Raw genomic sequence first — 16699 nt, 5'->3', positions numbered from 1 at the left:
TTTTCTGGTTGTTATTTGCATGAAATATCTTTTCCCAACCTTTCACTTTCAACCTATGTTTATCTTTGGGTCTAAGATGTGTTTCCTGTACACAGCATATAGAAGGATCCTGTTTTTGAATCCATTTTGCCAGTCTATGTCTTTTGATTGGGGAATTCAGTCCATTAACATTTAGTGTTATTACTGTTTGGATAATACTTTCCTCTACCATTTTGCCTTTTGCATTATGTACATCATATCTGATTTTCCTTCTTTCTACACTCTTCTCCATACCTCTCTCTTCTGTCTTTTCGTATCTGACTCTAGTGCTCCCTTTAGTATTTCTTGCAGAGCTGGTCTCTTGGTTACAAATTCTCTCAGTGACTTTTTGTCTGAGAATGTTTTAATTTCTCCCTCATTTTTGAAGGACAATTTTGCTGGATATAGAAGTCTTGGTTGGCAGTTTTTCTCTTTTAGTAATTTAAATATATCATCCCACTGTCTTCTAGCTTCCATGGTTTCTGCTGAGAAATCTACACATAGTCTTATTGGGTTTCCATTGTATGTGATGGATTGTTTTTCTCTTGCTGCTTTCAAGATCCTCTCTTTCTCTTTGACCTCTGACATTCTAACTAGTAAGTGTCTTGGAGAATGCCTATTTGGGTCTAATCTCTTTGGGGTGCGCTGCACTTCTTGGATCTGTAATTTTAGGTCTTTCATAAGAGTTGGGAAATTTTCAGTGATAATTTCTTCCATTAGTTTTTCTCCTCCTTTTCCCTTCTCTTCTCCTTCTGGGACACCCACAACACGTATATTTGTGCGGTTCATATTGTCCTTGAGTTCCCTGATACCCTGTTCAAATTTTTCCATTCTTTTCCTGATAGTTTCTTTTTCTTTTTGGAGTTCAGATGTTCCATCCTCCAAATCACTAATTCTATCTTCTGTCTCTTTAAATCTATCATTGTAGGTATCCATTGTTTTTTTCCATCTTTTCTACTTTGTCCTTCACTTCCATAAGTTCTGTGATTTGTTTTTTCAGTTTTTCTATTTCTTCTTTTTGTTCAGCCCATGTCTTCTTCATGTCCTCCCTCAATTTATCGATTTCGTTTTTGAAGAGGTTTTCCATTTCTGTTTGTATATTCAGCATTAGTTGTCTCAGCTCCTGTATCTCATTTGAACTACTGGTTTGTTCCTTTGACTGGGCCATATTTTCAATTTTCTGAGCGTGATCCATTATCTTCTGCTGGCGTCTGGGCATTTAGTCAGATTTCCCTGGGTGTTGGACCCAACAGGTTGAAAGATTTTTCTGTGTAATCTCTGGGTTCTGTTTTTCTTATCCTGCCCAGTAGGTGGCGCTCGTGGCAGTCGTTTGTCTGCGGGTCCCACCAGCAAAAGGTGCTGTGGGTCCTTTAACTTTGGAAAACTCTCGCCGTGGGGGAGTTTCGCCAGCTGAAGCGGCTTGGAAGAGTGCCAACCGGCCCGGGGATCCGAACGCGGGGAGGGTCGCCGGCCGCCGCACCCTGGGAGAGCGCCCGTCTGAATCTCCTAGCCGTCCCAGGGCTCCAAGCGTGGTGGGAGGGCGCCAGCCGCCGTGACCCGGGAGAGTGCACCGTTCCCAGCTGGACCGGGAAGCCACGTGTTTGGAAGGGACCCCGGTCACCATTCTCCACGGCCTGGGGATCTCTGATCCAATTCTCCCAGTTGGTCCGGGGGGCTGCGCGTGGGGGGTGCGCCAGCCGCCGTGGCTTGAGGGGACCGCCTGTCCAGTTGTCCCAGCTGGCCCGGGAAGGAGGGAGGGAGGGACTCCCCCCGCTTGCCGCCCCGGCCTGGGGAAGCCTGCACCCCTCAGCGATCTCACCGGATCAGGTTCTCCCAGCCAGTCAGCCGTTCCAGGATGGGGTACGCTGTCTTCTTGATCTCTGTCGTGGCTCGGGGAGCTGTTCTGTATCGTTCCTACTCCCCTAGTAGCTGTTCTGGAGGAGGAACTAAGACCCGCGGGTCTTACTAAGCCGCCATCTTCTCCAGAAGTCCTCGAGCCCCTGCTTTTTAAACACAATCCGGGCTCTGGAAGCGGGGACCAGGCGCAGGCCAAGCCTTCTTTTTAAAAAATAATTTATGGACTTCCAATCTGAAGAACACTAGATGCTCCCATGTGTTTGACAATTCTGTATCCCTATAACTTTCCCTCTTTGTAGGACATGACATCCGGGGTGAAAGTCTTCCTGGGAACATGGGACATGACTCCCAGGGATGAGTCTAGCTCTGGCACATGGGATCAACAATGCCTTCTGGCCATGGCCGGGTCCCGTGCCGCCCCCGCCACTTCCGCTCCGGCTCCCCGTCCGGCTTCAGCTTCGGTCGCGGCCGCCCAGCCCCACGCAAGCGCCTGGGACCCCGGGCCAGGCTGCCCCGCCGCTGACTGAACCGCCGCGGCTCCCTGAGGGTCAGCTACCGGTGCCAACGCCCGCCAAGCCGCGATAAACGCCGACTACTGCGATCCACACACTGCACCACTGGACTGCAGCCGGGCCTCAGCGGAGCAGGCGGGCAGAGCGGCCCCAGTTTTCTTATAATATTTTCTAAAAGGGACCATAAAATATATGTTCTTTTGTTTCTGGCTTATTTTGCCCCACATAATGGTCCCCCAGGTTCTTTCACCTCCTTGCATATCTCACGACTTCATTCCTTTCTGTAGCCAAACAATATTCCATCATAATTATACGCCCCAGCTCACCATTCTGCTTCTCAGTCAGTGTATCCCTCAGCCACCTCCATCCTTTCAGCATCATGGATGATGACCAAAGTCAACAATCTGTGTCTACGTTATCCTCACCTAGTTGTGCCATCATCAACACTCCCAATTTTAGACAATTTTCATTGCTCGAAAGAGAAAAATAACCAATAAACACACCCTCGCCAAATAGAAAATCCAAACCTTCCCTTAACTCTTGTCCTCCCTGCTAACTTTTTACCCCTGTTATTACTGTGGTACTGTTGATGTCTTCTGGTTAAATGTAGACCATAGCATGCAGTAATATTCCCCCCATACCTCTCTATTATTGACTCTTTGTATAAGATTCATACCTTTGAAGTAGTTCATACAATAATTTATTTATATTTGTAGTGTTAATCAGTGGGATACATAGCTCTATACAACCCCTTTCAATCATGTTCACTTCAATATGTAATATTAATTATAAACCCACTAATGATGGGTTCCTCATTATAATGAACAGCCTTCACTTTTATCCATTCCCTTACATTTAAGTTCAACCTCATTAGCGTCTGTGTTTCTCTAGGTTCCCTATATTCTATATAAGTCTCTGAGTTTATATTTACCAAGATCATAATAGTGAAATCATACAGTATCTATCCTTTTGTGTCAGGCTTATTTCATTCAGCATTATGTCCTCAAAGTTCATCCATGATGTCATATGCTTTGGGACCTCATTTCATCTTACTGCTGTATAATCATCATATGTATATACCACATTTTGTTGGTCTATTCATGTGGTAATAGGCACTGGGATCGTTTCCATCTTTTGGCGATTGTGAATAATGTTGCTATGAATATCAGTGTGCAAATTGTTTGTGTTACTGCTTTCAGCTCTTCTGGATATATACTGAGTAGTGGTATGGCTGGGTCTTAGGGTAACTCAATAGTTAATTTTCTAAGGAACTGCCAAACTGCTTCCATGGTGGCTTCCATTATACATTTCCACTAGCAGTACATAAGTGTTACAATTTCTCCATATCCTCTCCAACATTTGTAGTTTTCTGTTTGTTTACTAGTAGCCATTCTTACAGGTGTGAGGTGATATCTCATTGTAGTCTTGATCTGCATCTCCCTTATAGCTAATGAAGACGATAATATCTTCATGTGCTTTTGAGCTATCTGTATTTGCTTTTTGGAAAAATGTCTATTCATATCTTTAGCCAATTTTATAATTGGGGTGTATTTGTATCCTTGTGTCTAAAATGAGTGTCTTGTACACAGCATATAGATGGATTATGTTTCTTAATCCATTCTGCCAATTTGTATCTTTTAATTGGTAAGTTTAGTCTGTTAACATTCAAAGTTGTTACTGAAAAGGTGTCTCTTGATTTCACCGTCTTATCTTTTTTATTTTATTTGTCAGATCTATATATTCTTTTCCCTCTTTCTCTTTCTATTGTCTAAATTACCCTTAGTGGTACTCTTCAATTCTGTGCCCTCCTCCAGACCTCCCTCTCCTGTCTTTTTTTTTCCAGCCAGCAGAACTCCTTTTAGTATTTCTTGTAGGGCTGATCTCTTGTTGACAGATTCTTTCAGGACTTCTTTGTCTGTGAAAACTTTAATCTCTCCCTCAGTTTTGAACAGAATTCTTGGCTGAAAGTCTTTCTCTTTCAGGATCTTGAATATATCATACCACTGCCTTCTTGCCTCCAGGGTGTAGTTGAGTAGTCTGAACTCAGTCTTATTTGGTTTTCCTTGTATTTAGTAGATTTTTTTTTCTTGCCGCTTTTAGGATTTTCTGCTTCTCTTCAACATTTAACAGACTGATTAGTATGTGCCTTGGGAAAGGCCTATTTGGATTTATTCTGTTTGGAGTTCTTTGGGCTTCTTTGACTTGTATATTTATGTCCTTTATGAGGGTTGGGAAGTTTTCCCCCCATTATATCCTCAGCTACTCTTCCTAGCCCTTTACTCCTCTCTTCTCTTTCTGGGACACCAGTGATTCTTATATTTGTGCCCTTTGTTTTGTCTATTATTTCCCTGAGTTCCCATTCAGTTTTTTCCATTTTTTTTGCCATTTGCTGTTTTGAGTCTTTGAAGTCAGTTATCCTGTCCTCTATATCCCTTATTCTTTCTTCTGTCTCTTCAAATCTGGTGTTGTATGCCTGTAGTATGTTTTTTATTTGGTCAACAGAGTCTTTAATCTCTGTGATTTCCATTAGTTTTCTATTCTTTCAAATTCCTCATTGTGCTCTTCTACTATCTTCTTAATCTCCTTTATGTCATTTGCTATCCCACTTATTTTATTGAGTAGAATTGTATGAACATCTTTGATTAGTTGTTCCAATGTCCGTGTCTCCTCTGTTGTTTTAATTTGGTCATTAGGCAGCGCTATATCTGTCTGCATTGTGATATACTTAGTGATCTTCTGTTGTCTTCTTCGCATGTAAATATCTTGATTGATTTACTTTGGGAGTTGATTTCTTTCAGTAGTCTAAGACCTTGTGTTTGTGGGATGGTTGTACAGCAGGGAGCAGGCCATGGGGTGGGGCACTCAGTACAGTGATTTGTTTCAGGGCAGGTATGGGTGCAGGTTGGGAATGTTACATTGATGCTTGTGAGCATGGGTGCCCAGCAGCCAGGGAGGTTGTAGTTGTGTGGGTGTACCAGTCTGGGGAGTGTAACCCTGGTGTGCACTGGTCTAAGGCATGGGGCCCTTTTGTGCACATGCATAGAGCTGTGGCAGCAAGTCAGTGTTACACCTTGGTGGATTGGGGGCAGATGTGACCTGGCTGCACAGGTCAGCACTTTCTAAGAGCTGGGAAGTGAGGCTGAGGGTTGTGCGCATGTGTGGTTCTAGGTCTGCTGTAAAGTGCGGTTCCCAGAGCTGAATGATGTGATTGGGGGCCCGTGTGCATGCATTGGCCTGAGAGTGCCATAAACGGATGCACTGAGCTCAGGGAGGGTGGGGTGAGGCTGTGCAACAGTATGGGTGGGTGGCGGGGGTAGCCTAGGTATGGAGATTAGTGCCCACAACCTTTGTGCACTGGCAGTTGCCTGCAGGGAACAGGGAGGGGGACGTGGTGTTCAGGAGGGGTGCAGGAGAGGTGGGTTGGGCTGTACTTGGGGTGGGGGTGTGGGGGAATCTGGAGTGTGGAGAATGGGAGCAGGTGACAGAGTTCAGGTGCGTGGGGTATGGGGTGAGTTGCTGGTTATGGGGCCATGCTGGTGAAGATGCTATGCCCAAGGAATGTGGCCTGGCTTACTTCCTAGTCCCGTGTTCCCATCCATGCACTCCCTTGGGCTCTGTGGCTCTGTGACTCTGTGCCAGGCTCCAGCTTTCTGCCTCTCGGTTCTTCGGCCTCTGTAACCAGGGCTGCCACATGTGGTGCAGAAGGCTTTCCCAGGTCAGCTACACTCCTGAATTGCCACCTCAGGTGCCCTCCTGTCCCTTCTTTATTTTGTTGAATACTTCTTCAGCATCGATTGAGATAATTATGTAATTTTTCCCTTTCAATTTGTTAATGTGCTGTATTAATTGAGTTTATGGTATCAAACCATCCTTGCATTCCTGGTATAAACCCCACTTGGTGGTGGTGTATAATTCTTTTAATGTGTTGTTGGATTTGATTTTCTAGTATTTTGTTGAGAATTTTTGTATCTATGTTCATTAGGGAGTTTGACCTGTAGTTTCCTTTTCTTACAGCATCTTTAACCAGTTTTGGTATTAAAATGGTGCTGGCTTCATAAAATGAGTTGCGTAGTGTTCCTTTTTCCTCAAATTTTTGGAAAAGTTTGGGCAGGATTGGTGTTAGTTCTTTCTGGAATGTTTGAAAAAAAAATCCCCTGTGAAGGCATCTGGCCCTGGGCTTTTCTTTGTTGGAGGACTTTTAATGACTGATTGAATCTTTTTACTTGTGATTGGTTTGTTGAGATCTATTTTTTTCCTGAGTCATTGTAGCTTGTTTGCTTGTTTTTAGGTGAGTAATTAAGTCCACAATTTTTGCTTTCTTGTTTTTTGATATGGGCATTTAGGGCAATAAATTTCCTTCTCAGCACTGCCCTTGCTGCATCCCATAAGTTTTGTATGTTGTATTCTTATTTTCTTTCATCTCCAGCAATTTGCCAATTTTTCCATCAATTTCTTCTTTGACCCACTGATTGTTTAAGAGTGTGTAATTTAATCTCCATAAATTTGTGAAAGTTCTGAATCTTTGGTGGTTATTGATTTCTAGCTTTATTCTGTGTGATCAGAGAAAATGCTTTGAATAATTTCAATCATTTAAAATTTATGAAAACCTATTTTGTGCCCAAGCATATGAGCTATCCTGGAGAATGCTCTATGAGCTCTAGAGAAGAATATACATCCTATATATGTCTGATAGATCTAATTCATTTATTAAATTGTTTAAGTTCTCTATTTTCTTGTTGATCCTGTGCTTGTTCTGTTTATAGAGGAGAGTGGTGTATTGAAGTCTTTCATTATTAGTGTTGAAATGTCTATTGCTCATTTCAATTTTTCCAATGTTGCTCACTTCAGTTTTTCCAATGTTTTCCTCATGTACTTGGGCACTCCTTTATTGGGAGCATAAACATTTATGATTTTTTTTTTTTTTTTGCATGGGCAGGCACTGGAAATTGAACCTGGGTTTCCAACATGGCAAGCGAGAACTCTGCCTGTTGAACCACCATGGCCCACCCATAAACGTTTATGATTTTTTTTTTAACATGGGCAGGCTCTGGGAATTGAACCCGGGTCCTCTGGCATGGCAGGCAAGCATACTTGCCTGCTGAGCCACCGTGGCCCACCCAACATTTATGATTTTTATTTCTTCTTGGTGAATTGTCCCTTTTATTAATATGTAGTGTCTTTTATGACATCTTTACATTTAAAGTCTATTTTGTCTGATATTGATATCTCTATTCTTGCTTTCTTTTGATACAATTTGCATAGAACATCTTATTCCATCCTTCTTTGTCTCTTATGATGTCTTTACACTTAAAATCTATTTTGTCCAATATTAGTATAGCTACTCCAGCTTTCTTTTGGTTACAGCTTGCATGGAAAAAATTTTTTTCAGTCCTTTCACTTTCAATCTATTTGTATCCTTTGGTCTAAGATAAGTCTCTTGTAAGCAGCATATAGATGGATCACATTTCCTCATCCATTCTGTAATCTGTATCTTTAAATTGGTGAGTTTAGTCCTTTCACATTTTAAAAAAAATTTTTATTAATTAAAAAAATTATAAGAAAGAAACAAACATTCCCAACACATATACTCAGCAATTCACAATATCATCACATAGTTGCATATTCATCATCATGGTCATTTCCCAGAACATTTGCATCAATTCAGAAAAAGAAATAAAAAGACAACAGAAAAATAAAACAAAACAGAAAAAAAATTTTACATACCATACCCCTTACCCCTCCCTTTCATTGATCACTAGCATTTCAAACTAAATTTAACATTTGTTCCCCCTATTATTTATTTTTATTCCATATATTCTACTCATCTGTTGACAAGGTAGATAAAAGGAACATCAGACACAAGGTTTTCACAATCACACAGTCACACTGTGAAAGCTATATCATTATACAATCATCATCAAGAAACATGGCTACTGGAACACAGCTCTACATTTTCAGGCAGTTCCCTCCAGCCTCTCCATTACATCTTGGTTAACAAGGTGATATCTACTTAATGCATAAGAATAACCTCCAGGATAACCTCTCGACTCTGTTTGGAATCTCTCAGCCATTGCCACTTTGTCTCATTTCACTCTTCCCCCTTTTGGTTGAGAAGGTTTTCTCAATCCCCTGATGCTGGGTCTCAGCTCATTCTAGAGTTTTCCTCATCCCTTGATGCTGGGTCTCAGCTCATTCTAGAGTTTTTCTCATCCCTTGATGCTGAATCTCAGCTCACTCTGGGATTTCTGTCCCACGTTGCCAGGAAGGTTCACACCCCTGGGGAGTCATGTCCCATGTAGACAGGAGGAGGGTGGTGAGTCTGCTTGCTTTGTTGGCTGGAGAGAGAGGCCACATCTGAGCAACAAAAGAGGTTCTCTTGGGGGTGACTGTTAGGCCTAGTTCTTTAACATTCAAAGCTATTATTGTAAAGGCATTTCTTGAATCTACCCTCTTATCCTTTTGTTTTTATTTGTCAGATCTAGATATTATTTTCCTTCATCTCTCTCTCTTTTTTTTTTTTTTTTTGCATGAGCAGACACTGGGAATCAAACCTGGGTCTCCAGCATGGCAGATGAGAACTCTGCCTGCTGAGCCACCATGGCCCACTGTCGCCCTCACTTTTGAAGGACAACTTGGCTGTATAAAGAATTCTTGCTTGGAAGTCTTTCTCTTTCAGGATCTTAAATGTGCCTTAGCACTGCCTTCTCACCGACATGGTACCTGTTGAGTTGTTCAAACTCAGTCTTATGTGGTTTCCCTTGTATGTGCTGAGTTGCTTTTCTCTTGGTGTTTTCAGGACTTTCTGCTTCTCTTCAACATTTGACATACTGGTTAGTTTGTGTCTTGGAGTATGGCTATTTGGATTTATTCTAATTGGGGCTCAATGGGCTTCTTTCATTTGAATATTAATGTCTTTTATAAGGGTTGGGAATTTCCCTCAATTATCTTCTCAACTAATATTCCTACCCCTTTGTTCTTCTTCTCCTTCTGGGACACCAGTGATTCTTATATTTGTGTGCTTCATGTTGTCCATCCTTTCCGTGTGATTCAATTGAAAATTTTCCATCTTTTTTGCCATTTGTTCTTTTGTGCATTCAAGTTCAACTGTCTTGTCCTCTAGTTCACGTATTCTTTCTTCAGCCTCTTCAAACCTGCTGTAGTATATTTTTAATTTGGTCTATAGTAACTTTCATCTCTGTGATATCTGCTATTTTTCTACTTATTCTCTCAAATTCTTCTTCATGCTCTTCTAATGTCTTCTTAATATCCTTTTTGTCATTAGTTAACCCATTGAATTTATTTAGGAGATTTGTACGAAATCTTTGATTCGGTAGTGTTTTTTATCATGAAAGTGTGTTGGATTTTTTTCTATTTATGGCTTTTTTTAAATTGTGAAAATGACATATATGCAAAAAAAGCAATACATTTTCAAAGTACACCACAACAATTAGTTATAGAACAGATTTCAGAGTTTGGTATGGGTTATAGTTCCATAATTTTAGGGTTTTCCTTCTGGCTGTTCCAAGACACTGGAGACTAAAAGAAATATCAACATAATGATTCAGGAGTCAAATTCATTTATTAACTCCTATCTTCTCTTTTATAGTCTACCTTCTCCTTTGATATTTTTTAATTATTTATTTTTTATTGACATATGTTATATATTCACACACTATGTAATCATCCAAAGTGCACAATCCGTAGTTCACAATATCATCATATAGCTGTGCATTTATCATGAAAGTGTGTTGGATTTTGTCAAAAACTTTCTCTGTCTGTTGATATGATCATGTAATTTTTTTTTTTTTTTAACATGGGCAGGCACCGGGAATCGAACCTGGGTCCTCTGGCATCGCAGGCAAGCATTCCTGCCTGCTGAGCCACCGTGGCCCGCCCTAATTTTTGTTTTTTATTCTATAATAAGATGTATTACATTAATTTTTAGATGTTAAACCAGCTTGCATTCCTGGGATAAATCCCATTTGTTCAGGATGTGTAATCATTTTATATATTGCTTGATTTGATTTGCTGCTATTTTTTTTGATATTTTTTCATCGACATTCATAAGAAATATTGATATGTAGTTGTCTTTTCTGGTTATATCTTTGTCTGGTTTTGATATCAGGGTAATACTGAATTCATAAAATGAGTTGAGAAGTATTCCCTGTTTTTTCTTTTTTTGGGGGGGGAGAGTTTATGAAGAATTCATATTAATTCTTCTTTAAATGTATAGTAGAATTCAGTGGTGAAGATAACTGTGCCTGGGCTTTTCTTTGTGGGTAGTTTTTTAATTTTTTGTTTTTTAATTACTAATTCACTCTCTTCACTTTTTATAGGTATATTTTGATCATCTATTTCTTCTAAGTCAGCTTTGGTTAGTTTGTGCCTATCTAGCAACTTGTTCATTTCATTTCAGCTATCTAATTTTTTGGCCTTCAATTGTTCATAGTATTCCTTTATTAAACCTTTTTATTTCTGTACAGTTGGTATTAATGACACCTCTTTCATTTCTGATCCTAGTAATTTGAGTCCTCTCTTTTTTCTCTTCGTCAATGCAGCTGAAGGATTGTTAATTTTGTTGGTATTTTTAAAGAACCAGATTTTGGTTTCATGATTTTCTCAGAGTCTTTTCAATTCTCTGTTTCATTTATTCTGCTTATTTTTAAGTTTAATTTGCTCTTCCTTCCCAGTGTCTTAATGTGTAAGGTTAAGTTAGTTATTTGAATTCTTTTCTTCTTTCTTAATTTACATTTACAGCTATAGATTTCCCTTTAAGCACTGCTTTAGTTGCATCTCATATATTTTGTTATGTTGTGTCTTCATTTTCATTACATCTGATTTCTTCTTGGCCCACTGATTATTTAGGAATGGGTTGTTCGATTTCATATATATTTGTGAGTTTCCCAAATTTTTCTAGCTATTGATTTCTCATTTCATTCCACTGTGCTCAGAAACATATTTTTTATTACTCTTATCCTTTTAAATTTATTGAGGTTTATTTTATGGTCTGGGTGCCAGTTTGAAAGGATTATATATCCTAGAAAAGCCATGATTTAATCCTGATCCATCTTGTGGGAGCTGCCCTTTCTTGTTTTCTTTTTTAACTGCTTACTTTTTAAAATTGGATAATATAACATATATATATACAAAGCAGAAAAGAAAAAAGCCATAGTTTTCGAAGCACTCTTCAACAAGTAATTACAGGACAAATCTCAGAGTTTGTTATGGGCTACTATACCATCCTCTCAGATTTTTCTTTCTAGTTGCTCCAGAACATTGGTGGGTAGAAGGAATAAATTTTTTTTTTATCATCACAATTGAATTTTTTATTTTTATTAATTTTAAAATTAAAAAAATATGACAACAAAGAAACAGAAACATTCTTAACATATGATCATTCCGTTCTACATATATAATAATCAGTAATTCACAATATCATCACATAGTTACATATTCATCATCATGATCATTTCTTAGAACATTTGCATCAATTCAGTTTTTTTTTTCTTTTTTTGTGAAAAATAACGTATATACAAAAAAGCAATAAATTTCAAAGCACGGCACCACAATTTGTTGTAGAACAGATTTCAGAGTTTGGTATGGGTCAGAATTCCACAATTTTAGGATTTTTTTTTACTTCTAGCTGCTCTAAGATATTGGAGACTAAAAGAAATATCAATTTAATGATTCAGCAGTCATACTCACTTGTTAAACCCTATATTCTCTGTATATCTCCACCATCACCTTTGATCTTTTCCCCACTCTTTAGGGGTATTTGGGCTATGCCCATTCTAATTTTTCCATGTTGGAAGGGGCTGTCAATAATATGAGGTAGGGAGATGCAACTAGTTGATGTCCTGGAAAGTCTGGGCCCTCTAGGTTTCAGGACTTACCTGGTCCAGGCACCTATCTGGAGCTTTTAGGTTTCTGAAAAGTTACCCTAGCGCATAGGAACTTTATAGACTCTTATATATTGCCCTAAGTGTTCTTTAGGATTGGCTGGAATGGTTTTGGTTGGTGTTTGGCAAATTATGGTAGGGAGCAATGTGTAACTGAAGCTTGCAAAAGAGTGCCCTCCAGAGTAGCCTCTCGATTCTATTTGAATTCTCTCAGTCACTGATACTTCATTAGTTACACTTCTTTTCCCCTTTTGGTCAGGATGGCATTGTTGATCCCATGGTACCAGGGCCGGACTCATCCCTGGGAATCATCTCCCATGCTACCAGGGAGTCTTTCATCCCTGGAGGTCATGTCCCACGTAGAGGGGAGGGCAATGATTTCACTTACAGAGTTGCAGCCCTTTCTTATAATCCCTATCTAGCACTAAATATATGGAAAACTTGATGAGATTATCTCCACGGAGATGTGATTCGCACAACGGTGGGCATTAACTTTTGATTAGAGGGAGATGTGACTCCACCCATTCCAGGTGAGTCTTGATTAGTTTACTGCAATTCTTTAAAAGAGGAAACATTTTGGAGAGACCCTCAGATCCACAAAAGAGCCATGAGAAACATGAGTGCCCATGCAGCCAGAGACCTTTGGAGATGAAAAAGGAAAACGTCCCTGGGTGAGCGTGTTGAAATAAGAAGCCTGGAGAGGAAGCTAGCAGACACCGCCATGTTCGCCATGTGCCTTTCCAGTTGAGAGAGAAATCCTGAACATTATCGGCTTTCTTGAATGAAGGTATATTTCTCTGTATGCCTTAGAATGGACATTTCTATAGACTTGCTTTAATTTGGACAATTTCATGGCCTTAGAACTGTAAATTTGCAATGTAATAAATTTCCCCTTTTAAAAGCCATTCCATTTCTGGTATATCGCATTCCGGCAGCTTTCAAACTAGAGCACCTGGCATATGGTCTATCCTGGAGAATGTTTCATATATAATTGAGAAAAACTGATATTCTGTTGGGTGGTTCCACCTATTTTTCAAGGGCCCATCAAAGTGCCACCTTCCCCAGGAAGGCTTCCCTGATACCCATTCAGAATTGGCCCTCCTTCCTTCTTTTCTCAGGCAAACTGTTGCACCTCAATTTGTCATCCAGGGTTGTCACTGTGACTGTTATAATGGATCATCTCAGACAAGGTCCCCGAAGAAGCAGACCCTGAGTCCAGGATTGGTGATACCAAGAAGCACTGGTAGGGAGTGGGGAAGTGAGACGGAAAGAAGTCAGGATAATGTGGCTAAGTGAGCAGGTTACAGTGTGGGAATCTGGGACTCGATCCCATTGAGGATCCCTGGAGAGAGTACAGGTCCAGTTTTCTCAGCCTGAGCACCACTGACATTATGGGCTGGATTTGGTTCTGGGGAGCTGCCCTGTGCATTGAGGTATGTTTAGCCAGCCAGGGAAGCTCTACACACTAAATGCCAGTAGCAACACCCCAAACAAAAATGTCTCTAGGCATTGCCACATGTCCTCAGGGTGGGGGTGGGGGGTGATGGCAAAATAGCTTCTATTTGAGAACCGCTAATATAGCACTTCTCATCTGAGGAGTGAGGGGGCTGGGGTATTTAGCCACTAGTTGCTATTTAGTATGTTTTTTTGGGGGGTGTCAAGTCCCTGGCTCCTCTGGCCTTTCTTGAGAGTCACAAAGCCTGATCCCAGCCCAGAACATTCTGAGGCAGTGTTCCAAAGCCTGCAGTAAGAAACTACCAGCATGTGTGGAGATGGCGACGGCCGAGGGGTGCAGGCACCCACAACACAGCTGCATGGATCCTGCCAGGCATGGCTTTGGGGACCCCGACTCCTCATCAGATCTTCAGCTTGGCCTGGAAGCCCATGTTTCTGGGGCATCATCAAAAGAGTGTTGCAGGCACCAGTGTTGGCAACTGGTTGAAACTAACCTACCCCGGAGCATGACCTTGGCGCCTGAGCTCAATTCCTAGACCTCTCTCTGTTGCAGGCCTGGCCCAGCAACTGCAGGATGAGGGAAGATGCTGGTGCAGAGTTTTAAGACTGAAAGGCCCCCAGATGACCTTGTTTAGAATTGCTGAGTCAAAGGCCCTGGAGAAAGGGTGTCCCCACAGAATCATCACCTGTCCTGTCCTTCTCTCCCAATCTCAGCTCCACGAAACAGTCTCAGCAACCCACACCCACCTCCAGCCACCAGCCCGTAAGGATGTTCTCCTTTTTCAGTATGCTACATGACTTCAGGCAAGGCACACCTCCTTGGGCCTCAGTGAAAAGGCAGGGGATATAGTGGACCAGATGACCTTGAAATGTCCTTCCAGCCTGTGTGGCTGCTGAGAGCCCAGGAAAGTCGAGGGGAGCTGCCAGGCAGCCAGAACCCGGGGGCCAGCCGGAAAATGTGACTTCGTGACAGCTCAGCCCCTGGTGGCATTGCTGGCCTCTGATCTCTGAGCATTTCCACTGCACGCCCGACGCCCTGGCCCGGTCACAGCCCAGCTCGGCCCCTCGCTCACTCGGGAACATCTGCTACAGCATTTACCACGTTAATAGATTAGCTTTGAGAATCAGGCAGGTGTTTTCCACCCAAGCCAGAAAACATCAAAATCAGATTGCTCTCCAAGCCTTCCCGCACAGGCAATCGAGTTAGAATGACTCATACGGTCTAACAGATAATAAAACACACATAACATTTGCTTTAAGGTACAGGTGGGGGTATTTTGTCCCGCGCTTAGGAGAAACAAAAACTCGCTCTATTTGGAAATAGGGTAATTGAATACAGATGGGAGGAGGTAAATGAAAGAATTTAGCAAATATCTCGGTGGAATAGCTAATGGGAATGAGACAGAATAGGAAATTAAAAATTATTCGAAGCAGATGGACCATTCTTTGAGTTTTTAAAAATTTATTAGGGCCGCGAAAAAATGTGTCTGTTTATTTTCTACGGCCATGAAATTAATGACTTGGTGAGTTTTGCTTGTGCAATTTTATGACTGCCATGTCATCTGTCATAATTTGGGGGCTGTTTGATATGGATTTATGAATGTCCTCGCCCCTCCCTGATTTATCGGGCAGGTCACATATGAACTAGGCTGTCTCCTTTTGAGGGAGCAATGCCCATGGCAGCTTAACCTGACAGGCCCTGGACGGGGCGCCTTGGGGGACTCCTGGGGGTCACAGAGGCGAGTGGAAAACCTGTGGCAGGTCACCCTGGGGCTGTGGGAAATGGGCAGGCCTGACCTGGCTGAACTTCCTCTGTGGGGGCGACCCCAGCCTGCCTCTGCTAGGGAGGAGGGCTTGGGCAGGGGCTTCTTGAAGCCTCCAGGACTCAGGGAGCCTCAACCCAGGGAAAGGGGTTGCCGGGCTCCTTATCCCTTCAGATGGTATAGCCAGCCCACCTGCCCCCAGAACTGAAGCTCAGGGAAGGGGATGAGGATTTGTATTTATTGGAGATCTGTTTGTGTTTGGCCAGGTGCTGGGGACTTTTTTTTGTGCTGGGGTTTTAAGTGCATCTTCTAGGTGGTGGTTAAAATAAGGCAACCAGCAGACTTGGGCCCAATTTAGTGATGTTTTGAGGATCACATGATATAACGTAACATCCCCTGCACATGGCAAAGTAAATAGTAACTGTCAGAATTTTTTTGGCAGGCACCAGGAATCGAACCCGGGTCTCCGGCATGGCAGGCGAGAATGCTGCCTGCTGAGCCGCCGTGGCCCACCCTTTTTATTTTGTCAGTATTTTTTATAGTCATCCTGTCGGCATTTTGAGGTGGATATTGTTTCTGCCTGACAGATGGGGGAACTGAGGCTCAGGGAGGCTGAGTGATTTGCCAGGGATGACACGGCTAAGGAGATGGAGCAGGGCTTTCTGCAGAGTAGATCTACTCTTTCCTCCTGGGCTCTGGGGTCCACCCTCTGCAGAGCCAGGAACCACCAGGCCCTGCTGGCCGTTCAGGGGCGTGGACTCCAGCCCTGTTCTCTGACTCCTCCTCTGGGGCCTGGCCTAATGTCCACCCTGGCCATTCATGTCCACTCCATACTTCTTTGCCTATAGAAACAGAGGGCCTCTTGTCCACCCCATTGCTGGGGCCAGCTGGGCATGTGGCTGGGGGTGGGGCGTGATGGGGTGAGGGGGCCTGTCCGGCCTCAGGCCAGACCCGGTCTCAGTGCCCTACCGACTGCCAACCATGCTTCCGGAGGACACTGGAGGGCAGGGCTTGTGATTGGGGTCCTGAGGGCCCCTCAGGCTGGGGCATTCTCTGATGGCCGCACCCCTGCTCCTGCCCGAATGTTGGGGCCTGTGGCGTTTGGTCTCAGAACAGGCTGTGGGTGGCCTGGGGTTCCATCCAAGTTCTTCCCATCAGCCCCACCTGTTACAGAAGTCCAGGCCCCCCTGGTCCC

General features: G+C 42.5%; 1 protein-coding gene across 13 annotated transcripts in view; it reads left to right on the top strand.

Annotated features, from left to right (window-relative positions):
• LRMDA (leucine rich melanocyte differentiation associated) overlaps positions 1-16699 on the top strand; it is a 1434085-nt gene that overhangs the window by 32015 nt on the left and 1385371 nt on the right. The window contains exon 2 of one of the 13 annotated variants that reach the window (XM_077124810.1): positions 13405-13529. The exons of the other annotated variants lie outside the window; for them this stretch is intronic. The gene's annotated coding sequence lies outside the window, so the exon portion shown is untranslated. The remainder of the gene's footprint in view (positions 1-13404; positions 13530-16699) is intronic. 13 annotated transcript variants of the gene reach the window in all.

The sequence above is a fragment of the Tamandua tetradactyla genome, chromosome 13 (assembly GCF_023851605.1).
Source record: "Tamandua tetradactyla isolate mTamTet1 chromosome 13, mTamTet1.pri, whole genome shotgun sequence".
NCBI lineage: Eukaryota > Metazoa > Chordata > Mammalia > Pilosa > Myrmecophagidae > Tamandua > Tamandua tetradactyla.
This window is presented reverse-complemented; position numbering and strand designations above follow the sequence as displayed.